Source organism: Opisthocomus hoazin, chromosome 1 (assembly GCF_030867145.1).
Source record: "Opisthocomus hoazin isolate bOpiHoa1 chromosome 1, bOpiHoa1.hap1, whole genome shotgun sequence".
Lineage (NCBI taxonomy): Eukaryota > Metazoa > Chordata > Aves > Opisthocomiformes > Opisthocomidae > Opisthocomus > Opisthocomus hoazin.
Genome location: NC_134414.1, coordinates 121,388,150 through 121,415,379, shown reverse-complemented (window position 1 = coordinate 121,415,379; position 27,230 = coordinate 121,388,150). Strand labels below are relative to the sequence as shown.

Below are 27,230 nucleotides of genomic sequence, written 5' to 3'. Positions count from 1 at the left end.
GGGGCTTAGATAAGTAAACACTTAAGTCCCATTCAACTCTTTACTTCTGTGATTCAATAACTGTTTTAATATTTGGAAACAACTTCAAGTAATACCAACAAAATTACATCTAAATACCAATAAACTTTATTATAAGGAAAATGAATGCTAATATATAGGTAAAAGGCCAATATCAGGATTAAATGATGCAGTAAAATAACTTTGTTATTACTGTGGAAAATGCAGCCAGAGAATACACAAAACATTCCTTACTCACATATTTTGCAGTTTAATTTTTTTCTAAACTGAATTATCCACATTGCAACTGCATTGGGATTCCTTTCGAGTTTCAATTGCTCCATAGTGTGCTTATCCCTCACCTTGTTGTTTACAGCATGTGAAAAAGGTGAGGCAGGTGTTGCACATAAGGCTGACACTGTCAGCCATAAGCTGCTCTCTGGTCAGCATCTGTTTTTATATATGTATGAGGTAAAATATTACTGTTAGAAAAGGTTTCCAAAGAGCTTCAGAAGTAAATTAAAGAAGCTAGCCAGCTGGCGATTTTAATGCACTGATAAAAATAATGAGAAAGAATTATCAGACACAGAACATGATTTCATTGGAAGTATTTTCTGATATTCTTAGCAAACAAAATATACATTTTTAAGGTTAAATAACAAACCAGTGTCCAGCATGAACTTAAAAGTAATTTATTGCTTCTGTGATCTAAAATAGAACACATCATAATGCTTTTAAATCCACTCTGGGATGGGGGTGGGGGAACATAACAAAAAAACAAATTTCTCTTACATGACTGCAGATGATGTTTCTAGAATACAAAGTATGTTCTACCAACAAATTGATAGGCTGAAAGTTATCAGAAATCTAATTAAAACAACTCAAATGTGTAAAAATTAAAAAGAAGAAATACAAAATCTGTCCAAGCTCTTCTTCAGCGAATTGAAGAGGAAAAAACTCAAAACTGACTAGCATTTGTTATTATTTCCTGTATTTCCTGTGTAAGAACAGCAGGAATTAATTTTGCATCTTGAGAATTCTTGCTGCAGTTAAATTGTGCCCAAACACATAGCACCTTATTGAAGAAAAAAGATCCAAGTCACTGGTGGACATGTTAAGCACGGGCCATGGGTGTGTTCTAGCAGCGAAGGAGGCCAGCCAAAGCCTGGGCTATATTAGAAACAGTGCAGCCTGAGGGCTTGGGAAAGTCAGTCTGCTTTCCTCTCTTCAGTCCCTGCAAGCCCACATCTGGATACTGTTTCAGGCTCCCCAGTACAAGAGAGATACCAACGTAGTGGAGTGGATCCAGTGGCAGACCACCAAGTTGGTCAGGAGGCTGGAGAACACAACCTACGAGGGGATGCTGAGAGGGCTGGGTCTGTTCAGCCTGGAAAAACTATGATCAGAGAGGATACAGAGAAGATGGGGCTAGACTCTTCTCAGGGGTGTGCAGTGATAGAACAAGAGGCAAGGGACAAGCTGAAATGTGGGGAATTCCAATTATAGACTAGGAAAAAAAGTGGTTAGGGATTTTTTCGGTTGTTTAAACTATGAGGGTGGTTAAATACTGGAAGAGGTTACCCAGAGGGGTTGTGGGATCTCTGTCCTTGAAGGTGTTCAAGACTTGACTCAACATGACTGAGCAACCTGACATAATTAGACATATTTGGAGCATGCACTTGGACTAGACAACCTCTGGCTCAGAGACTGGTGCCATCGGTCAAATTTTGGCTTTTTTGATCATGGGGAGGTCTACACAGCACCGGGCCTGCTGGCGACAGGTGGAACTCAGCTATCTCAAAGGGGAAAAAGAATTCTTGGCCACGAGCTGGCGGGGCTCATTGAGAGGGCTTTAAACTAGGTTCGAAAGGGGAAGGGGATATTGCCCAGCTCACTAGGGATGAGCATAGGCTTGGAGTGCCAAGGCCAGGGGTGAGATTGACAGCCCAGCTCAAGTGTGTTTACACCAATGCACGTAGGCATGGGCAATAAACAGGAGGCGCTGGAAGCCATTATACAGCAGGACGGCTACGACTTGGCCACCATCACAGAAACGTGGTGGGACAACTCGCATGACTGGCATGCTGTCATAGATGGCTACAGACTCTTTAGGAAAGACAGACCAACAAGGAGAGGTGGGGGAGTTGCTCTATATGTGAGGGAGCAAGTAGAATGCATTGAGCTTGGCCTGGGGGCAAATGAGGAACAAGTCGAAAGCTTGTGGGTTAGAATTAAGGGACAGGCTCATAAGGGTGACATTACGGTGGGTGTGTACTACAGGCCACCTGACCAGGAGGAGGAGGTTGATGAGGCCTTCTACAGGCAGCTGCAAGCAGCCTCACAGTCACAGGCACTGGTTCTCATGGGGGACTTCAACCACCCTGACATCAGCTGGGAAGACCATACAGCTAGGCAGGTGCAATCCAGGAGGTTCCTACAGAGCATCGATGATAACTTTCTGATGCAAGTGGTGGAGGAACCAACAAGGAAAGGCGCGCTGCTGGACCTTGTGTTAACAAACAAGGAGGGACTGGTGGAGGATGTGAAGGTCGGAGGTAGACTCGGCTGCAGTGACCATGAAATCGTTGAGTTCAGGATCCTGCGTGGAGGAAGCAGGGCGATAAGCAGGATCAAAACCCTGGACCTCAGGAGGGCTGACTTTGCCCTTTTCAAGGAGCTACTGGGAGGAATCCCGTGGGCCAGGGCTCTCGAAGGCAGGGGGGTCCATGAGTGCTGGTCGCTCTTTAAACAACACTTCTTCCATGCACAGGAGCAATGCATCCCCCTCAGAAAGAAATCTAGCAAAGGAGGCAGAAGACCTGCATGGTTAAACAAGGAGCTTCTAGCAGAGATCAGGCAGAAGAGAAAGGTCCATGGAATGTGGAAAGAGGGACAGGCCACTTGGGAAGAGTACAGAAACGTGGTGAGAGCATGCAGGGATGCGACGAGGAAGGCCAAGGCCCACCTGGAATTGAAGCTGGCAAGGGATGTCAAAAACAACAAGAAGGGCTTCTTCAACTACATCAGCAGCAAAAGGAAGGCGAGGGACAACGTCGGGCCGCTGCTGAATGAGGCGGGTGTCCTGGTGACGAAGGATGCAGAGAAGGCAGAGCTACTGAATGCCTTCTTTGCTTCACTCTTCAGTGCTAAGACTGGCCCTCAGGAATCCCAGGCCCCGGAGGTAAGAGAATAAGCCTACAAAGAGGATGACTCCCTTGGTCGAGGAGGACTGCGTGAGGGATCGCTTAAGCGATCTAGACGTCCACAAATCCATGGGCCCCGATGGAATGCAGCCACGAGTGCTGAGGGAGCTGGCAGATGTCATTGCTGAGCCACTCTCCATCATCTTTGAGAGGTCCTGGAGGACAGGAGAGGTGCCCGAGGACTGGAGAAAGGCCAATGTCACTCCAATCTTCAAAAAGGGCAAGAAGGAGGACCCAGGGAACTACAGGCCGGTCAGCCTCACCTCCATCCCAGGAAAGGTGATGGAACAGATTATCCTGGAGGCCATCATCAAGCAAGTGGAAGAAAAGGAGGTTATCAGGAGTAGTCAGCATGGATTCACCAAGGGGAAATCATGCCTGACCAATCCAATAGCTTTCTATGATGACATGACTGGCTGGGTAGACGAAGGGAGAGCCATGGATGTTGTCTACCTGGACTTCAGCAAGGCTTTCGACGCAGTCTCCCATGATATCCTCCTAGGGAAGCTGAGGAAGTGTGGGCTGGATGAGTGGTCGGTGAAGTGGATAGAGAACTGGCTGAATGGCAGAACTCAGAGGGTTGTCATCAGCGGCGCTGAGTCTAGTTGGAGGCTGGTGACAAGTGGTGTCCCTCAGGGGTCAGTACTGGGCCCAGTCTTGTTTAACTTCTTCATCAACGACCTGGATGAAGAGTTAGAAAGTACCCTCAGCAAGTTTGCTGATGACACCAAACTGGGAGGTGTGGTAGACACACCGGAAGGCTGTGCTGCCGTTCAGCGTGACCTGGATAGGCTGGAAAGCTGGGCAGAGAGGAACTTGATGAGGTTCAACAAAGGCAAATGCAGGGTCCTGCACCTGGGGAGGAACAACCTCATGCACCAGTACAGGCTTGGGACAGACCTGCTGGAGTGCAGCTCTGTGGAGAGGGACCTGGGTGTCCTGGTGGACGACAGGTTGACCATGAGCCAGCAGTGTGCCCTGGCTGCCAAGAAAGCCAATGGAATCCTGGGGTGCATCAAGAAGAGTGTGGCCAGCAGGACGAGGGAGGTTCTCCTTCCCCTCTACACTGCCCTGGTGAGGCCCCATCTGGAGTACTGTGTCCAGTTCTGGGCTCCCCACTTCAAGAAAGATGAAGAGCTACTGGAGAGAGTCCAGTGGAGGGCTACGAGGATGATGAGGGGACTGGAACATCTCTCCTACGAGGAGAGGCTGAGGGAGCTGGGCTTGTTCAGCCTGAAGAAGAGAAGGCTGCGAGGGGACCTACTAAATGCTTATAAATATCTGAAGGGTGGGTGTCAGGAGGATGAGGCCAAGCTCTTTTCAGTTGTGCCCAGTGACAGGACAAGGGGCAATGGGCACAAACTGAGGCACAGGAAGTTCCGTCTGAACGTGAGGAAGAACTTCTTCCCTCTGAGGGTGACGGAGCACTGGAACAGGCTGCCCAGGGAGGTTGTGGAGTCTCCTTCTCTGGAGATATTCAAGACCCGCCTGGACAAGTTCCTGTGCAGCCTGCTGTAGGTGACCCTGCTTTGGCAGGAGGGTTGGACTAGATGACCCACAGAGGTCCCTTCCAGCCCCTACTATTCGGTGATTCTGTGATTCTGTGATTCTGTGATTCTGTTCCTTCCAACTTAAATTATGACTCTACTATTGTACTAAGAAAACATCTAAATACAATTTTCCAGACCGCTGCCATTCACTAAGATTTTATCAGGTTTTCTTTGGACAACAAAACTATTTGTCTTCCTACATATTTGTCTTTCCTACTCAATCTCTTCCCTCCAGCATAAAAATTGCCATGCCATATCCCTTCCATGAAACACTCACTGTACAAGAATAGAACACATAACCATGGTTAGACAGGAGCTGATTTTCTAGCTGGTATATTTGTACTGACCAGTGAGGCAGCTGTTTCAATCAGAACAGAAATCATCTCTCCCCCCCCCTTCCCCGCCCCCGAGAGTTATTACTATTCTCTTGCCATTCCTGCATTCACGGAATTCTGGACAATGAATATCTTGAAGACCTCTAACCTTTTGACAAATGCTTTTGAAGCTATTGGTTAACAAATTCCTAGTGATGGTGAAAAGATAGGCAGTACACATAGCCTGCTAGCCAACTACATTCGGATTCACTGCTGGTTAATGCACAGGGCAAGCAGCTTGAACTATGGCTCCACTTTCTCCTTGTACTTTCTGACATCTAGTATTGGCTTTGATTTCGCATCTCAGAAGTGGCCTTTGTGTTTCCATACAAGAAAGAGCAAGATCTTTCCTTACTCTTTCTTTTCCTTCCTTCAAAGCCCAGAAACAAATCCTTAGACACCAAGATTTGTCTTTCAAAATCAAGTTAGGATAGGAATCACAAAGACAGTACCACCAAGATTGCTTTAAAAACAAACACCCGTTCAAACCAGATCACGTTAAATCACTAACTTCAAGCAAATCATTTTTCCATCTAGCATTACCATAGGATTGAACAAATGTAAGTGAATCAGCCTATGCAGATCAAAATGGATAGGCATGGGGGTAATTCTGTGTTCTTCCTCTAGAACATTCATGCTATTTCACACTTCTAGTTATATTTTTGTATTTTCCATGTATATATGGTACTGTTACATGACAGTCACTTGCTGGACAGTACTTTATTTCTTCAGTATTTTGAAACTGCATAAAACCATTTTTCTTAGAAATTAATGTCCATCCAGAAAGAGGGATACCTTCTGAGAGAAACACAAAACGTCCTTTTTGCTTTTAGTCCTTGTCTTGCACTGCTACTGCTTCCTGTACTGTTTGTACATTTCTCCGGATTCCCAATTTTAAGCAATTTATTTCTTAGGTAAAATTTATGTAAACACCCCCAACTTCACAAGATCCTCACTTAAATTTGAGACTGTCATTTCAAGAAAGAGAACTGTTCATTGAACTGGGGATTAAATCTTTTCAGACTTCTCCACTGGTCATAACACAGCCTTGCTTTGCTTTCCCCAGAAGAGGTAGAGACACAGATAATTGATCTGGCAGCTGGTCTCCCTGTTGGCAGTATGCTCTACAGGCACTTTATTATCAGGCTAAATAAATATATTTAACTTTCACATTATAAACAAAAATTGCCACTTCAGTAATAACACCACTGTCTAGTATGAATTTATTTAATGAAAGCCTTAATATAACCAAAACTAACCACAGAACAAAAAAGGTGAATGCAAAAGCACCAAATTATGTGCACCATATTTGAAAAGAAAAAAAGGCATTAACTTTTAACAAGTTTCAATTTTCCTGACACAATATTTGAAGTATATGTGATGATTGTAAAACTAATCTTTGTAGCTACATTAATTTTTTTTTAATCTGTATTTGCTTCTGCCTGCAAGTTTCTCTGTGTTTCCTAGTCCTGCTGCCATCCCTTGCAATCTGCAGCCGTGATTGCTTTTCTTATATGCACACAGCTAGTCTAAGTGGGCAAATAAGCAGATGAATCTTACTAAAACACCAACAAGCTTTCTCAATACCTGTCAGGAGAATCCTTAAAACTTGAGATACTGAAACTTTCCAAAAGAAAGATGAAAGAAACTGGAGAAAATAGACAAAAGCCTCCTTTTTTTTAGTGCCATTATAAAGCTTAGTAAAAACAGATTTTTTTTTGTTTTTTCCTTCCTCCTTACAAGCTTCCTTTCCATTTTTTGGTACTGAAATTGAGCAGTAAGCCAGGCTAGTAATTAATATTTGCTACATTTGTGATATACAATTAATTTGTCAAAACTCATTACTTGTCCAACAACAGTTTCTACCTGCAACAGTTTTGTTAGGTTTTTTAAAATTGTGAATCCAACAATAAACACATTCTGAACTCTGTATGTGGTATTCGGTTACAAACAGCATTACTACAGTAGAAAAAAAGACAATGGAGAAACAAATCTTAAACTTCAAAATTGTTTTCTGGGATTAAAATGCATTTGATACACATGATGGGATGACGGACACTTGCAATGACATGAATATCTGCTGGCTACTTTTTTAAAATTTCATTCAAAAAAGAGAATAAAAAATTTTAAAATGCTGCAGAACTGATGCAATCGGTGAAAACCAGGAAACAATACTTACTGGAGGATGAAAAGGCTTTGATGTGTCAAAATTAAAAATTTTTAAAATTGCCACATTTTTGTTGTGATGTAAGCCAGCATATTAATATTGGCTATTGTACCTGTTTTATACCCCCCAGTATGTGCTGTTCTAATCACTTGACAGCTTAATTTCCTTGATCTTGTTGAAAAGCAATTATATTATGGGTTATTTGCTGAGCTGGTACTTTCAGAGCAAGCTCATAATTTGTATACAAGACTATTTCATTTGCCAGATTGCTTTTTAGTATCAAATGTACTTTTAATGTTTATTTTATGCTTTTCAAATTTTCTACAAGCCTGGAGAGTTGTCAGGATCTTCTAATATGCTCTTATTAAAAATTCTTTGGAATTGTTTTGCTGTTTAAATATATTCTGCCATTCATCCATTAATAGAGATCTGTCCACTGCAATAAAATCTTCTTACATTTTTGTTTTAATTTGAACATCACGGAACTTGGATAGGGGCTATTACATAGCACAGACTCTACGGAACACTAACTCTACCTCTGCATAGATACTGGCTTTTCAGTACCCTTCTCATTCCACCCCCTCTCAAATACTCTGTCAGCAAAATTAATAAATAAGTAATGTCAAGATAGGGTTGTCTGTTGGAGGTGATTCAAGGTAAAAGAGATTCTGAATGATACTATCCTATTGAGTGCCTACATCACGCATCACAAAATACAAATTCATCTACTGAAACAGTTGTCTATATTATGCTTGTTTTGCAGTTAATGGAATGGTACAATTCACCATTCAGTACTAAGCACTTTTAAATGCACTAAGACTCTATTAAATGTTTGATTCCAGTACTAATTGCTTGCAATTTCTGTTTCTCTTTTTTTTTTTGAGAATTATTTGAAGTGATCTTTACATCCATCTCTATATTATCATAATTATATTTGAATGCAGAACTCTACATATTATAAATGTAACACATAAGAATACTTATATACTTTTCTATTCAGACTGCAGAAGTTTTTCGTTTAGCACATTCAGCCAATCTCTCCTGCCTTCAAATGTAAGTACATAGACAGAAAAATAAGTTAAGGCTTTTCTTGTGATTATTATATTGAAGAGTCAGGTCACACCTCAACAAATTATCACAAGCTAGTTATACTAAATAGTACTTTAAAAAAAAATCAGATTATTTCTTTTGAACTATTACTTATGAAATGGATCTAAGAGTAAGTTTCTATTCATACATGGTAACATTGTTCCTAGTTATTATATTTTTACTAATTTAGAACATGGGTACTCAAAAAGCAATGATCACATTAGAACTTACATTAGAAACAGTATCAAGAAAAATTCTAAATGAAAATTGAAACAATTTTTTATCTTGTAATCCAGATCTTCCTAAGAAATTTTTTGTAGCCTTTGTAATCCATGATGTTATGATACACATTTACATCATTTGAAAACAGCACATAGTGTCTCATTTGCTTCTGCTGTATTGCAGGAGAATGTCTAGGGTCTGCAGTGATGATCTGCACATATAAAATGTTACATCTATGCTCTTTTCATTAATGCATTCCCATTATGGAATCCATTTGCAGGGTTCTGAAACCAATGTTAAGAAGCTGTTGATGATTAAGACTCAGAAAGAAAGTCCGAAGCCAGAGATTTTTGTTCTATTTTCATCTTGTTAGTCTGAAAAAATATCTTTGCTTCATCATTTAATTGGGGAAAAGGAAATGCATGCCTCATTAAAACAACCATAATCTCTAATATAACATTATTGAAAGTAACAAATAGCCAGTTAAAAGTTTTAGATAATAAATCTGTTATCAGATCCACCAATAAGTAAATGCATCCTCTAAAAATCAAGAACAAAGGTGGCAGCAAGCCTCGTACCCGCAAGATGTAATTTTTTTCTGTCCCTATGACTGAAGATGAGTTTCATTCTCCCATACTTCTTTCAAGATTCTACAGCCACAACTTCCTGCCTTTTTATGATTTTCATGCTGAAGCTTAAGGAGTAAAGATAAGAGGTATGAGGCAGAGATGAGATGAAAAAGGGGTTCCATGGGAGGAGAAGGGAAAGAGAACCCTCTGGGGCTGAAATATATTCTTGGCTATAGCATTCAGAACAAGTCTTTTACTATTGTACCTCTCGTTAACTACCGATAATTTTCTCTTCTTTTTGTTGTTTGCTATAAGGATCAGCCTTCACACTTCTGATTTCATGAAAGATTGTACTCCCATACAGATGAACACAGTGTCCCCCCTAGAAATTAACTTTCAAGGGAAGTAAGAAAAAAGTCTATAGGCCCTAACAGTTTAATTCAGTATGATCCATCTCTCAGTAGATATAATACAGGGGAGAACTCTCTGAAGATAAAGGGTCTGGTTTGTTTGTTTGTTTTGTTGGCATTTGTTTTTTGGTTCCTTTTTCTTCCAGATTTTTCTTGGATTTTTTTCCCCATCTAAGCCTTATAACTAGAAGTTTCTAAAACATACATACATACACAGTTATACATACACACATACAATATACGTATACATATGGCCAACATTCCTAATACTGCCAAAGATCAAAAACTACTGATGAAGAAAATGGAAGCTATTCAGATCTTCAGAGCAGTGAGATAAAGTTTTCAATATGAATGCCAAGGAGTAATACAACTATAGATTTTACATTAATTTAAAAGAAGAAAGGAGCAAGCATAAAATTATTTGAAAAAGACACTTTATAAATGTCTTTTCCTCTTTAGAATATAACTTCCACCAGGCACATTTACTACATCCTTTACTAGCAACAGTATCAGACAGTTACAAACAACTCCACGCCAAGCTACTGATAGGCTGCTGCTAACAAGATGCTTGATGCATGAAGTTTCTCCCATATGTTGCTAAATTATCTTACAATAAGCATATTCAATTAATGAAATCTAAACCGAGTATTAATCAGTATGGAGTTCAAGTACTGTATTTTAAACTTCTTTTTACAAAGGGATTATAGATCATGAAAATTTTATCTTCCTCCTCCTCTGTTGCCATTCTCATTTTCTCCCTCATGAGCTGTCCAATATCTGGCAGCTCATCCCAGTCTCCTGCCCTGCAGCTCAGACAGCTGCTCTAATTCAAAAGCATAGAGAGAGCCCAACACAATGGCTCCAGGAAAAAAGGGAAGGTCAATGGCTGTGCATAAGACACAATCATCAGCTTTTTGTATGACTTCTTTCCCTGACTTCCATCATTTGGATAAACTGTCATCGCCAATCGGGTACACAAGTCTGAAAGAACATGTATCAGAGATCACTGAATCACAGGCTGGAAAAGACCTTTGAGATCATGAAGTCCAATCATCTACCCAAAAAACACCATGCCTACTAAACCATATCCTGAAGTGCCACATCTACATGTTTTTTAAAGACCTCCAGGGATGGGGACTCCACCACCTCCCTGGGCAGCCTATTCCAATGCCTGACCACTCTTTCAGTAAAGACATTTTTGCTAATATCTAATCTAAACCTCCCCTGATGCAACCTGAGGCTGTTGCCTCTCATCCCTTCGCTAGTTACCTGGGAGAAGAGACGAACACCTGCCTCACTACAACCTCCTTTCATGGAATTGTAGAGAGCAATAATGTCCCCCCTCAGCCTTCTCTTCTCCAGACTAAACAGCCCCAGCTCCCTCAGCCACTCCTCATAAGACTTGTTCTCTAGACCCTTGACCAGCCTCATTGCCCTTCTCTGGAAACGCTCCAGCACCTCTAAGTCCTTCTTGTAGTGAGGGGCCCAAAACTGAACACAGTACTCCAGGTGCGGCCTCACCAGTGCCGAGCACAGGGGCACGATCGCCTCCCTACTCCTGCTGGCCACACTATTCCTGATACAAGGCAGGATGCTGCTGGCCTTCTTGGCCACCTGGGCACACTGCTGGCTCATGTTCAGCAAGATGCCAACCAACACCCCCAGATCCTTTTCTGCCGTGCAGCTTTCCAGCCACTCCTCCCCAAGCCCGTAACGTTGCATGGGGTTGTTGTGACCGAAGTGTGGGACCTGGCACTTAGCCTTGTTGTACCTCGTACAGTTGGCCTCAGCCCATTGATCCAGTATGCCCAAATCCCTCTGCAGAGCCTTCCTACCCTCAAGCATGATGGACACTCCCACCCAGCTTGGTGTCATCTGCAAACTTACTGAGGGAGCACTCAATCTCCTCATCCAGATCATTGATAAAGATGTCAAGCAAGACCGGACTCAAAACTGAGCCCTGGGGGACACCAGTTGTGACCGGCCGCCAGCTGGATTTAACTCCATTCACCACCACTCTCTGGGCTTGGCCATTCAGCCAGTTCTTTATCCAGAAAAGAGTACACCCATCCAAACCATAGGCAGCTAGTTTCTCCAGAGGGATGCTCTGGGGAACAGCGTCAAAGGCCTTACTAAAGTCTAGGTAGACAACATCCACAGCCTTTCCCTCATCCACTAGGTGGGTCACCTGGTCATAGCAGGAGATCAGGTTGGTCAAGCAGGTCCTGCCTTTCATGAACCCATGCTGGATGGGCCTGATCCCCTCATTATCCTTCACATGCCTGGTGAGTGCACTCAAGATGAACCACTTTTTTTTAGCATACAGCACCCGGTATTCCTAGGCTGTCTCCCATCCAAGTACTAACCGGGCCCAACCCTGCTTAAGTTCACAGATCAGATGAGATCAGGCGTTCTCAGGGTGGTATGGCCAGAGGCCATTTGCTGTGTGAGCAGTGGAAAGGGCCAGAAATGTAATCCAACACTGAAATACCAGATCATCAAATAATTTGCTGTGGAGGTCGGTTCTTGCTTCCTCCCTTGTCTCACAGAATGTATAAAGTAATAAGTGAGGAAAAAAAAACCTAAAAATAACATTTTGCCTTTTTAATTCTCATCTAAAATCTCTCTCCCCCCCTCCAACCTTTTCTTAATATATATGCACCTTCAATTACACTGCAACTATTGGCACTTCCTCTATAATCATGATACTCTTACAGTGGTATAAACAGCCCAAATATCAGAGAGCTTCAGGTGATTTTGGTCAAGACCTGCCAAAGAGCATTAAAAGCTGCAATGGAAATTGTGCAGAAACCATATTGCCTATTTGAGATTACACATAGATAGTTTCCAATATACTAATCCATTTGGATTAAAAATCTCTGAGGTAACACTTAAATTATCTGTTTAATAATACAACATTGACAGTCGGGCTTTTGCGACTCATCTGATTATACTGATACTCTGTTGGTACTCCTGAAAAAGATGACACATACTTTTAAGCATCAGTAAAACAAATTAGTCAGTCTTTCTCATCAATAACCTTCAGCTTTTACAAGAGGAATGCCTGCTTACATGAATCAGTATAGACACCAACTCTTTCAGTATGAGACTGATACCCGTAAATGTAAAATTTCCACTTACTAGAGTGATTGTAATTGGAGGAGAGGTCCCCTGTGTGCCTGGTGCCATAATAAAGAATACCTACTAAATAGCCTTCCAACTATAGAGTCTTCAACTCCAGCTTTCCACGGCATCATATACTTTTTATACAAAACAAATTAATTCTCCAGAAGACTCAAGTTTCACCTTGTCTAATTATTGAGAGTTCCTTTTATACCTTTAGAGCTAACATACCAGCTGAAGACATCCATGTCTTACGTGAAAGTGAAGGCTTTAGAATATTAATTACACTGACATCTGAAACGAATGCTGCTTCTAGTAAGCCATCTCTGCACTTACATTTCATCTGTTATCCAAACTTTACTTCATCAGACAGGAGCTGAAAGTGAGTGCACTTAGGAGATATGAATTTATTTACCACTCAAGCTTTCTACTGACATTTTGATCTAAATTTAAACTATCTTCAGTATGGATAAGCAGGACTCATTAGTATTTTTAAAACTTCCTTGTCTAGTTCTGTCATAAGAAATTTCTCAAAAAATCTCACAGTCAAGCCAAACAAGTAAAGATTAGGGGAAGTGAGAATGGTCTCTGTAATATCAAAGGTTTCCCACTGAACAAAAATATATTACTAACTTATCTGTATTTGCATTTAAGGTTGTAAACACAACACCAACAAAAGTTGGTTTCTTCTAGCAACAACCTCTCTAGCCTCTGTTCTTCTGCATATCCTCATAACACATTACAAAGACATGGAAATTTAAAATTAATTTGACTCCTGACTTCCACATGATGACGTGTGTCATCACAACAGTAAAACAGCAGAAAATAGTAGTCACACTACTACTCCCCGGTAACTGATCTGAAATATTTGCAGCTTTTGGAAGTTACCCCTCATAAACATGTGCAATGGCAACTCTAGATAGCCAGCAGCCTTCCCCTTGAAGGCTGTGAGAGTGACTGTCATGACCTTATCTTGATCAAGATACTTCCTGAGTGAGGGCGAGCCAGATCTCTGGCAGTTTCTGCACAGTACATTATCTGAAATAAAACCCTTTCCCTTGCCAGCAGGCACTGTGCTACACTTCTTGCAGCAGTCTTATCTATTCCAGACTATAAGAAGCCTTTTCATGAGTTAGGCAAGGTAGCAACTTGGAAGCTTTCTCAAAAACTTGAACTTGTAAATCCACTAAATAAGGCTTAATAAATGACGTGTCTGATTAAGTCAAAGACTTTGGAAGAAGCTTTCCTGGCTTTTTTGTTAGAGACAGTGGCTTTTCAGTGCCTGGCTACAAAAAAAGTGACAATTTGACTTCAAAATCTAGCACAAGACAAAAGCCTCAAATACATGCTTTTATCTTAAGCACAAACCTCAAATACTTTTTGCCACTGTAGTTGAGTTATTACCTCAAAGATACTCTCAAAAAGTAGAACACAACACTTCATCTTAAAACTGTCACTGAATTCCATGATGTACTCTGAGGACCACTGACCTTTGGCCATCTAACTTTGTAAAACAGTTTTTACTTGCACATTATTGACACGAAAAAGAATGGTAAATCAGGGTCAGGGCCAAGCCTAGGTCTGCATTTCTGTGAGCAAATTATTACAGTTGCTGGCATACTTCCTTTGATAAAAAGCTAAACTACTCTTTTCCAAGTTCAAACCAACCTTTTAGTATACAAGTAATTGGAACTGTAGACTGGTATAAATCAATCATCATAACATCCTCAAGCTATCGTGTTGAGGTAACAAAGTCCATCTGTCTTGTGATCAACATCATGTGACGTAGAGCTTTTTGGACATGAGATGTATAAATACCTACCTCTACAGTACTTGTATAAACCACATCAAATTCGAACAAATTACCACACTTCCCAGTAACTAACCAATTAACTAACATTCTGATCCTCTGACTTTAAAAAAATAATTAAAAAAAAAAGATCTGGAACTGCTCTATTTTGGTTATTATACCATATTTTTAATTGGTATTTTATATAATCTGTATTAGCAAAAATGCAATGATAAGTGATGAAAATATTAATTAAAAAATGAAAATTGAGCTCAGTGAATAAAAATGATTGGTCTTGCACAATATATTGTAAAGGTTTAGTATTCATCAGCCAGATTACAGTCACCAGTGTGCACTGCAATTTTAGCTGATAGTTTTGACTAGGTAGCAAGAATGCACATTTTGAAGGAGACTCAGATGAAATAGGTTGCTCACTGCCAAAGTATTTGTTAGATTTTTTTCAATACGAGAGAGTATGATTTCCAGGACTGCTGCACTCAAACCTATGTACTTGAAATACTGAGAATTTTTTACCTAATTATACAATTAATAATGATATTTCATAGTTTCTATTGGTTAGTGTTGGAAGCTTACTCTATAATACATCACATTTTGCCCAAATTTCTCCATTTCTAATGCTGAACTGCTCTTGAAAATGATCTTTGACTTCTTCCCATTTTTTTTGTGCACTAGGTACTAAAACATATTCTCAAAAGCTATTTAGGAAAGAATTTGTCACTGTGTGGTTATTTGAGAGAGATTTCTTTATTTAAGCACATCTTGACAGATGGTGACTAAGCTGACCTAAGCTAGTTCAGCAGCTGACCAGTTATAGTCTACACAGGAATTAAGTAACTACACAAACAAGCAAAAGACCCTGTGGTGAACTAGCTACGGAAATAAGACAGATGTTTGTGGTTTGCCCAGCAGCAATGGGGAAGAAATAAAGGGAAAAGCTTACTAGTGTCATGTACCCAACTTCCATCAAGCAGGTTCCCCTGTGTTCTGTGCGTTTTCTGTTTGAGCAATGAAACTGATTCCAGCAAAACTATAAGCAGAAAGCATCCTCTGTCCTTTCTGGACTGGACAGACAGGCTTGCAGCTTATGGCCATCAACCACACTGAAATTCACCTATGTCATCCTGTTTTTTCTGATGCTTTACCAAGGGACTATTGAAAAGCATTCTATAAAACACAAGGTCAGTCTATCATATTCTCATTTCTTTTTCTCTCTCCCTTTGCTTCTGTAAGCCATTACATCTAAATTTGTTCTTTGGGTAAGGCATTCACAGAATCATAGAATGTTAGGGATTGGAAGGGACCTCTGTGGGTCATCTAGTTCAACCCTCCTGCCGAAGCAGGGGCAAATACAGCAGGCTGCACAGAACCTTGTCCAGGCAGGTCTTGAATATCTCCAGAGAAGGAGAATCCATAGCCTCTCTGGACAATCTGTTTCAGTGCTCCGTCACCCTCAGAGGGAAGAAGTTCTTCCTCACGTTCAGATGGAACTTCCCACGATTCAGTTTGTGCCCATTGCCCCTTGTCCTGTCACTGGGCACCACTGAAAAGAGTCTGGCCCCATCCTCCTGACACCCACCCTTCAGATATTTATAAGCATTTAGTAGGTCCCCTCACAGCCTTCTCTTCTTCAGGCTGAACAAGCCCAGCTCCCTCAGCCTCTCCTCATAGGAGAGATGCTCCGGTCCCCTCATCATCCTTGTAGCCCTCCGCTGGACTCTCTCCAGTAGCTCCTCATCTCTCTTGAACTGGGGAGCCCAGAACTGGATGCAGTACTCCAGATGGGGCCTCATTAGGGCAGTGTAGAGGGGAAGGAGAACCTCCCTCGTCCTGCTGGCCACACTCCTCTTAATGCATCCCAGAATGCCATTGGCCTTCTTGGCAGCCAGGGCACACTGCTGGCTCATGGTCAACCTGTCGTCCACCAGGACACCCAGGTCCCTCTCCTCCACAGAGCTGCTCTCCAGCAGGTCCGCCCCAAGCCTGTACTGATGCATGGGGTTGTTCCTCCCCAGGTGCAGGACCTTGCACTTGCCCTTGTTGAACTTCTGTGTGATTCTGTGATTCTGTGACTCATCAGGTTCCTCTCTGCCCAACTTTCCAGTCTGTCCAGGTCTCGCTGAATGGCAGCACAGCCTTCCGGTGTATCAGCCACTCCTCGCTCAAACTTGCTGAGGGTAATTTCTAACTCTTCATCCAGGTCGTTGATGAAGAAGTTAAACAAGACTGGGCCCAGTACTGACCCCTGAGGGACACCACTTGTTACCAGCCTCCAACTAGACTCAGCGCCGCTGATGACAACCCTCTGAGTTCTGCCATTCAGCCAGTTCTCTATCCACTTCACCGACCACTCATCCAGCCCACACTTCCTCAGCTTCCCTAGGAGGATATCATGGGAGACTGCGTCGAAAGCCTTGCTGAAGTCCAGGTAGACAACATCCACGGCTCTCCCCTCATCTACCCAGCCAGTCATGTCATCATAGAAAGCTATTGGATTGGTCAGGCATGATTTCCCCTTGGTGAATCCATGCTGACTACTCCTGATAACCTCCTTTTCCTCCACTTGCTTGATGATGGCCTCCAGGATAAGCTGCTCCATCACCTTTCCTGGGATGGAGGTGAGGCTGACCGGCCTGTAGTTCCCTGGGTCCTCCTTCTTGCCCTTTTTGAAGATTGGAGTGACATTGGCTTTTCTCCAGTCCTCCCTCAGCCTCTCCTCATAGGAGAGTTGCTCCGGTCCCCTCATCATCCTTGTAGCCCTCCGCTGGACTCTCTTCAGTAGCTCCTCATCTCTCTTGAACTGGGGAGCCCAGAACTGGATGCAGTACTCCAGATGGGGCCTCATTAGGGCAGTGTAGAGGGGAAGGAGAACCTCCCTCGTCCTGCTGGCCACACTCTTCTTGATGCACCCCAGGATTCCATTGGCTTTCTTGGCAGCCAGGGCACACTGCTGGCTCATGGTTAACCTGTCGTCCACCAGGACACCCAGGTCCCTCTCCGCAGAGCTGCACTCCAGCAGGTCCGTCCCAAGCGTGTACTGGTGCATGGGGTTGTTCCTCCCCAGGGGCAGGACCCTTCTCTTGCCCTTGCTGAACTTCATCAGGTTCCTCTCTGCCCAACTCTCCAGCCTGTCCAGGTCTCGCTGAATGGTAGCACAGCTTGCTAGTGTATCCACCACTCCTCCCAGTTTTGTGTCATCAGCAAACTTTCTGAGGGTACACTCTATCTCTTCATCCAGGTAGTTGATGAAGAAGTTGAATAAGACTGGGCCAAGTACTGACCCCAGGGGGACACCACTAGTTACTGGCATCCAACTAGACTCAGAGCCGCTGATGACAACTCTCTGAGCTCTTCAATCATTTTTAATTAAAAGATTAGAGAGCAATTACAAAGTATAGTTTACTGTTTTCTGCAAAAGAAGGAAATTCTTCTAAGCAGGGTTCATTACACAGTGCATAGGGTTACCTCTAATGAGGGGACATCAGAGGCAGAAGGTAGACAGAGATCCTAGAATGAGTGAAATAGTTGTGGATGGTCTAAATGGCTATATCAGGGCTGTACTTTAAAAGACTTTCCAAATATATACACTTACCCATAAAAGGGTCCTATAATTGTTTGTGGCTAGCATTTAGTTATTTTTACTCACAGTACGATATTTTCAAAGGAGACGGTCACATTCAATATATACCAAGAGTTTTAAAAAATAAATCTGCCTTGTTTGTGTGTTTGCATGCATTCATGGACGCTTGTTAGGTTTGAGGTGTTTTCAAAAGGAAAAGGGAGAAAGTCACAGCATAAGCTTATAACATGCCTTCAGAATTCTACTAGTTAACAAAGGGCATAACCCATTTCTCTGTATCTGCTTTACTTATCTTCAGTAGTCCAGGTGTCATATCAATTGCTTTAGGCTTTCTATATCTCCCAGTGTTCCTGGTGCAGTTTTTTGAAAATAAGGTTTAGATGCACTTCTTTTTTGTAAATGTGTCTCTAAGCTAACTCCAGAACTGCTGCACCAGTTGATCAGAATCTTCTGGAATAGCTAAAAATGTACATGCAAGTAAATCTGCTGGCTATTTCAATGAAGCAAGAAAATTCAGTTTAAAATTATTTTAAGAATGCAAAATGATCTCTAGCAGATTTACTGTGCCAACTGTCAGAAGCTTTATAAACATGCTGTGACTCTGCTTGCTGGTTTGGAGAAAGAACTCAAAGAAGAAAATAGAAGGTTAAGTTCATTATCACATTCACATTTTTGCTACTGTTTTAAATTGTTTGGCTTAATTATTTGTCTTGAACTGCTGCTGAGAGTAAAAGTTGCAGGTTGCTCCTGTTTCAGTCAGGTACCTCTTACTCACAGAACAGACAAAATATTGCCAATAGTAGTATAATGTTCCTGTTATCCACGCAACTATCTTTACATAAGATCACTGAAATCTTTTCTAGATATGGCATTCTTCATTCTTGCCTTGGAACGAGTCTATGCTGCAGTGTAACAAGCTATCCTAGCCTAGATTAATTTACGTAACTCAGGTGCCAATAGCAGACTTCTTTAAGTCACAGAATCCATCACTGGATGAATTCACCTCAATTCTCGCCAGCACAAGTCAGCATGGTCTGAATGTTTTCCGCTACAGCTAGAAGAATCATAGAATCATAGAAAGTTTTGGGTTGGAAGGGACCCCTAGAGGTCAGCTAGTCCAACCCCCCCGGCAGCAAGCAGGGACACCACTAACTAGATCAGGTTGCTCAGAGCCCTGTCCAACCTGGCCTTGAATGTTTCCAGGGATGGGGCCTCCATTACCTCTCTGGGCAACCCGTTCCAGTGTTTCACCACCCTCATTGTAAAGAATTTCTTCCTTATATCCAGCCTAAACCTACCCTGTTTTAGTTTAAAACCATTACCCCTTGTCCTGTCACTGCTGTCTCTACTAAAAAGATTGTCCCCATCTTTCCTATAGGCTCCCTTTAAGTACTGAAAGGCTGCAATCAGGTCTCCCTGCAGCCTTCTCTTCTCCAGGCTGAACAAGCCCAACTCTCTCAGCCTGTCCTCACAGGAGAGGTGCTCCAGCCCTCGGATCATTTTTGTAGCCCTCCTTTGGACCCGCTCCAACAGTTCCATGTCCGTCTTGTGCTGAGGGCTCCAGAGCTGAACGCAGGACTCCAGGTGAGGTCTCACCAGAGCAGAGTAGAGGGGCAGAATCACGTCTCTCGACCTGCTGGCCACAATTGTACTCAAACAGCTCACCACGTCTATGTAACATAGCAGCGTTGTTATTGCATCTGGAGGTTTATCCATTAGAAACTGGTAATAATAAGAAATAATATTTTCTCTTCAAGTAAGAAGTATGTGGTTGCCATTTAAAGAGACACAAGTTGCTGACCTCCCAAATTAGATATTAGATGATTGAATATTAGATGATTTCTAAGTTATTCTTTAAATTCCAGTGGTATCCTATCATAAAGTAAGTTAAATGGTTATGTTAAATCAATAGCTAAAACTTTTTTCCAGTTGAAAGTGAGACTAAAGCCTCTGTCCTTATTAATACAACAAATAAACTTTATATCTTGCAGATGAGGCTGAAGATAAACAACCAGGTCTGTACAACAGCACAACTACCATACTTCATATATCTTATGGTCACCCTTTTATTTTGTGTCCATTCATATTTCTGAGCTCAGCTTTCAATGAAGCTACTTTCCAGCATTAGACGATTAATTAACTGTATTTAGATAAACCTCAAGTCTCAAAAGATTCAAGTCAGGGAACTTCAGAAACTGACTAAAGTACTTGTATGCTTGTAACATGTTTCACGGTTCACCTAACTAAGCTTCAAAAGAGATTGAGACTGGTGTTTGGAGGCTGACGTACTCAGTACAGTTTATAAAATATTTGTATTACTCCATCTGAGCAGGCAAGTAATCTTCCCCTGCTACACTGTGTGTCTTTCTGCTGAAACACTGCAAGCAGTTAGAAAGTATTTCTACTTTTAAATGAGGTGATACTTAAAAATTAGTACCATTTTTAAACAGCCTGCCAAATAAATACATTATAAAAACCAGTGAGTTATGTTGTACAAATCAAAGGGTTAACTATCAGCTTTAGGTTCTCTAAATATAAAGTAAAGTGGACTGGGAAATTATTGTCAATACTGAGGCTATATTAGCTAGATAATAGAATTCAGTTCCACGAGTTCTGAAGCTTTAGCTTGCTACATTTTTTTTTAATTATTATTAAAGTTTCTTAATGCCTTAGCATGTTTAAACAGCTTTTGAAATGACTCGAGTAACATAACAAAAAGCCAAAGAACAAAAATAAAGCAACAGGATTCCCACAAACACTCTATGAACACAGAGGGGGAGCGCATTGTTTTTAAACCAAGGAATTCTTTGGTCCCAGTGTGACTCCAACCTCAGCTTTCTGTAGCATGCTTCACTCACCATACATGCAGAATGCACTTTAATTTCATCCTTGGGTTGTATACACATATTTCTGGTATTTTTAGTAGCATTTTAAAAGTATAAAATCTATTCCCTATGCCCTCATCAATTTGAAATTACCATTTTAAGGTTGATTAAATAAGGATTAGTGCCAATGTTCCACTTATTAGTCTGTGTCTTCAGCTGGAACTGATGATGTAGTATTTGTCAATAACTAGTTCACAGCCTTAAACTCCACAAAACGAAACCTCTGCAAGACAGTCCATCTATCAGAAGACTTTGTAGCAGGCACCTACGTAGACAAAACCCATATATTATAGGATGATACAAGCTTAAAGTGGCATGTATCACAGCTGTTTGATTACTACCAGGAAGATGACTTGCATCCCCCTTACAGCCCTGCATCAGAATCCAACAGTGATGAATTGAATTTCCCTTGCTTTAGCATGATGATAGATTGCCTCAGCAGTATGTCTAAGAAAGGTAAAGTCTGGCCTAAAATTAACATAATGACTAAAAGATGCTGGCCTAAATTGTGATCTCCAGCAGATCTGAATAGCTAGCAAAATATTTTAAAGACCTTTCAAAAGTCTAAATGATAAGATTATAATCTATGAATTCTCCATAAAGACCCCTATTACGCAAGCATCTGGAAGACACAGATCAGGCAGGAGGTTCAGAAATTTAAAGAGCTTGTTTACAAGGCCTAAATTCCAGCATGCTCTACTGTCTAGAAACAATCACTTCATATAAACAGTATGTTTCAACTAACAAAACATCATACTATGAACTGAGATCTAAGTTATCCTGTTGGTCTACTAAGTGAAAAAGAAAATACCAAATTATAGTTGTTAAATCAGTGTTGCTACAGACTAAAAGAGAAACAAAGAAGAAAAGTCCCAATGGTTTAAATCTTGCGCTGAAACATCCTTTTTTGCCAAAAATTGTAGCAACTACTAATATTTCACATACAAATACCACTACTTCAGTATGTTCCTTAAATTCATACACAAATTTGCCTGTGGCATATTCTGAAGTATTTTAAATACTTCATTAGTATTTTGGTCATTAATTACAACTAGTTATTTTAAGATCATCTCTAAATTGCATTGCAGTGTATATCGTGTTGTAATTTGTCATAACATTTTGTAGTAGTTATTAAGATAATTACATTTTGAGGTAAGGTTCAAAGATCAGGGAACACAGCAACATAAATTAAAAGGGTTTTAAATAACCAGATTTTATTTAAATCCCCAACTGTACTCACTTCAACAAATTTACCTTTCTGTCTAGAGGAGATGTATGCCTACATTTTAATAAAAGCCTAAACTGAAAACCTTTAATTGTAATTGCTTTTAAGTCTGAGTTTATACAAAGCAGCTGAAAAGACAGGGTCTGAAATTATGTCCTCCTGACAGTGTAACCTGGCAGTGGCTAAAGTGGAAAGGATTGTTTTGTTTTAGCTGGATTGCAGCTTCAGGTGGTGCTTTACTAGCATTAACTTCCATTTCACTGACAGAGCTCCCTGTATATAGGTGTGTGAATATGGAGCTAGAGGAATTTTACTAATAACATGCCCTTTAACTGAGGAACATTTTCATAGGTAAAAGGTATCTAAGTAGTTCTTAAAACTGCAAGAGTAAGATGTCTTTAACAGTCATTGGTTCCCAAACTTCACTGAATCCTGAACCATGTAGTGCCTTAGTATGGTTCAGGCACTAAGACTGTGCTGGAAACATCTTCCTCACAGCTATGGCAAGACAGCAGCAGTAGCCTTCTGCTGCCAGAAGCCATCTCCATGTCTAAAAGGCAACACATTGCTGATAGCTGCAGGCCAGGTAACACTAATCTATGAAGTAGAAATCATAAAATCATTATAATCCTCTGACTGTTTGGTTTAATAAAGATAAACAAATCTTGTGGAGGTGGTACAGCAAAGGAAACACATGCAATCCAGCTCCCCTAACTTTAGGTGTCATGCTCGGACAGCTAAGGACACACCCCCCTTTATTAGAGTTCATAGAGAAAAAACACAGCTTTTTAGTTTCATCCATCCGACTTGTTTTAGGCACCTACTCAATATTGGGATGACTTAGACCCTAAAAATACCTGGGTTTTTTCCACTGAATATTAAGGGACGGATAGTCTAGAGAACTATATTAGCTGGCATATTCATGACCTAGAGGAAGAAATAAGGAAGAGTGGCTTGCTTTCTCCACTGTCATATAAGTTTAATTATGACAGAACCTAACTAGGCAGTACTTGATCACCTTCATAATTCTGTTGGTTTAACACTGAAATACAGAGAGGGACAAAAACTAAAATACAGCTGAATTGGGCACATTTAGTCTAAAAAAATCTTTTTTTAACAGGAGTTTCATTGGAGAACATTTATAAAAAGGCACAATAAACATTTCCTCCATATCTTCTGCAATACCACCTAGCCACAAATAACACTGCAAAAGTACTGCACAGGTTGCAAATTGCGGCATTCCTCAAATTGTTGTAAACATATTCCTCCGATGTTATAATTTACTGACTTAAGCACACTATAAAGCCTGTTCTGATCCAGATGCCTCTATGGAAAATGGATGCTACAACCTGCATGAAATATGGATAGTCAGTTTTGAAGAGGGGAAATGCACTTGTTAACTTGGCAGGTGTTTACTTCAATTCATAACTTCTATTTCATCATAAGTTCAGAAGACTTACCAAGTAAAAAGGGTAGTCAGCTATATCTGGTATGCTGCTAAATGCATTTTCAGCATTTTCAAAAGTCTGAACAGAAGGGCTAGTACTTACAGTTTATCTACTATCTTGCATACTCCTGTGGTGGGTTATGACAGCCCTGGGCTACTATAGTCTCATGAAATGCATCCAAGTATGGAAGTCTGCTCTGGAAAAGCTTTAACATGACTAAGCAACCTACATCCCATGAAGCAGGAGGCAGAAACAGGAGAGAAGTCAAAAAGTAATGGACATTTGAGTAGTTCTGATATATTTAACAAATCTTTCTGATAAAGGAGAAAAGCTCATGAGAAGAATACTATGGAGAAATGAGTCCAAGAAAGTATTTTCATATCTATTAGGATTTTTAAATCTAAACACTACTTAAACTCAGTATTCATAACAATTGGTTTTGTAACTAGCAAACACAGTGCAGCCTGCTTTTCTATGTATTATACTCTATAACTCCAAATTACCAGACAGTAAATATTTTTCTTTTATCTCAGGTCAGACAATTTCTACTGCTCATCTTCATCTGTAATGCTAGAGGTAACAGCTTCACAAACAACAGAAAATCAGATTTCAGCAAGTCAGCTGATCTGCACTTTTACTTTTCTTCCTCTCTTTTGCTGAAGCGTTAAACATCTTCTGCCAAAACTCAGTCAAGGTACCAGATCCAGCTCTGGAAGGCCAGCCTGCCATTGCACACAATGTTCAGGATTGTACTGTGGAGGCTTGCTTACTCCAGCCATTTGGTGGAAAACAGAGCAAGATCAACAGATTTGGGAGCAGCAAGGTCCAGACAAAATTGGCTCTCTAGGTTTTTCTTTCCCTTCCTTTGCTTAGTCTGCCAGCTGGGCAAGAGACTCAAGACCTGTTAGATGGCACAGAGCAGAATACCAGGTAGCTCATGCCACCTCCTCCTCCGCCTCAGTCAGGAATCAGCTGGTTTAAGTGAGGTGGTTAAAGAGCATATGCTTGTGCAAATACCATGAAGCACCTTACACACCATAACTTTTTTTGTATAAGTTTCCTTAGTTACAATTCTGATATGAGCCAGGAAAGCTATCCCTGACAAATCCGCATGAATTTCAGCGAACAGGCAACACACATAAAAATTCAGATTTTTTTTGGCACCAACAGGAAACATAATCAATGAAATACTTAAGATCATTTTCCTTGACAAAATCTGAGAATTGGAAGGGCTCATCTTCCAGTGCTATGTGTCTTCTATTACATGGAAAACAGTGGCTACACTAGCACATGCTTATTGCTGATATCAAGAGATTCTGGGTATGTTTCATGGGGCAACCCACATGCATTTTCCAGTAACAATGCACTTGTTGACTAGGTTCATATCACCAGTAATTCCAGCAAAGGAAAAAATGACAAAAGCTCTCCCGGAAATTGGAAGAACCCATAAGTATTAAGCAGTACAATCTGAAGTTACAGTCATTAAAGCATAGTGAACAGTTAAGCTTAGAGTGCATCTCAGCAGGCATATGATGCATGAGAGGTTCAAATCTTGCTTTCATCTCTTAAGGATGCTTTTGAAAAAGAAAAATAGAATAATTTGCTTTAAAATATATTTCCCTTACTCTTACTGAGTACTTAAATTTCCAGAAAAGAAAACAACTTGGCATCTTATCTACCTTATCTATGCTTTCCTTACTTCTGTTCTGCTATTTCATTTCCATATCTTATCCTCAGAAACTAAACTAGATGCCTTCAGAATTCATCAATGCTTCATGCTTCAAAAAACCTTTCCAGTAATATTTTCCATACATTTATTACTCTATGTGCAAAAATGTTTTGCTTGAGCTGTCTTTTTCTCAGTCTTTCCTAATCTGTTTTGATTTTCCCCCCTCTTTTTTTCCTGCAAGAATCAAGAGTTCATTTAACATTAGCCATCCTCTCCCTAAACACATAAATTTCATTAAAATCACCATGAAATACATTCTTATTTTTCGGTCAAAATAAGCTTCTTAATCTTTCTTCGAAAATTAAATCTTTGAAGCCTGGTATTATTTTTGTTTCTCCTCTTTGACCATTGAAGAGAAATTATCTAAAAATCAGTACTGAAGATTTCAGCCTGCGATTTGGTCAAAACATTCCTTCCAATAAATTAAGAGTATTATCTTTTGAATGTGGGTAATGCTTAAGAGCTTTTTTTTTTCCAGTCACAGTGCTATGTTCTTTATATTAATTTTGTACCAGGCAGGCAGAGAGAAAAAACACTGCCATTTTCTTCAAGACTGCTACAGCCCATTATCTCTCAGTTAACTATCCCATAGGAAAGAAAATTTTAAAAAGCATATGTAGCCTAATTGTCCCTACACGACTCTGCCACAAAAATGTAATTTTGTTCTTACGGGGACCTGCATTTTTAACGCTCCTTACAGCTTTATTTCATCTTCCAGGAAGTTTCTGTGTCCTAAGTCTCTTCCAAAGAATGTAAATATTACGCTTTTAAAAGTGATAATTCAGTTCTGTTAATCTAGAAGAGGCTGTAACATGACACATTTCCCCTGGAGCTTTAATTTGACAACACTGTATTAGAAGTTCCAGTTGAGAAACAGTTAACAGCAAAGAAACTGTGTTTATATGCATGTTAGTACAACAGGTCTTTGATCGTGATCAAGCCCATGGGCATTACCATTATATAAATATTAAATTGCATCCACAAAATCATACAAAGAGACGGTTGCTATGCAAAATATTCAAAAGGATGAAATGTTAGGCTCAAGGCAGCCTGTAAAATCCAGTTCTTGTATATTATGCTACAATTCCTAATTAAACTGTAAAATATCACCTTTCACCATCATGACTCCCACACATTGCAGTAAATGAGTTCATTATGAACTTATTTTCATCCTTATGTTCACTGTATAGCCTTATACTTTAAAACACAAACCAGCATCTACCTAGTATCTAGTACATAAAATAATTATTTTCCACGTGAACATATCTACTGTGTTCCACTGATGTATTTAAGGACTTCACAAACACTACAAATTTATCTTCAAATTAATTTTATGGAATTAAGTATTATGCTTGAATCTGTGTTACATTTGTGTTCAAAGTCTCAGTGTCTGGCAGCCAGGCAGAGCAGATGCAGGGAAATTCACCTTAATCCAACACTCCCAAGTCTAGACCTAGTCAGTACTGAAAGCCTTCTTCATGAGCCATGGCTAGAAATCCTCCGTGTCGTTGCTTATAAGACATCTGCATGATTAACTGCTTATATATGTTGATTATCTCATTTTGCCTTCATTCATTCTCTATCTCATTATTTAATTGCAATGTCATGCATGATTCGGTCTTGTTTTAAATCAAATACCAGAAAACAAAATAATTTCAAACACAGAGCATTCAAAAATAAGTTTTACTGAAGAGCTCTCTTGAAGTTATATTCTCGATAATGAAAGGACTGTGTCAGTCACAATAGAGAACACATGCATATAGACTCAAAGCACTCCCTTTCCAAGGACTTGAAAAATTTTTAAGCTTTAATGGATCACTATTCAAGGCATACCTACAGAGATAGTATACCA

At 40.5% G+C, this 27,230-nt stretch overlaps 1 protein-coding gene and 1 pseudogene across 4 annotated transcripts in view; both read right to left on the bottom strand.

Annotated features, from left to right (window-relative positions):
* The window catches only part of CADM2 (cell adhesion molecule 2), a 756,516-nt gene that overhangs the window by 341,942 nt on the left and 387,344 nt on the right, over positions 1–27,230 (bottom strand). The window lies entirely within an intron of this gene.
* Positions 11,899–12,017, bottom strand: LOC142364306 (5S ribosomal RNA; annotated as a pseudogene).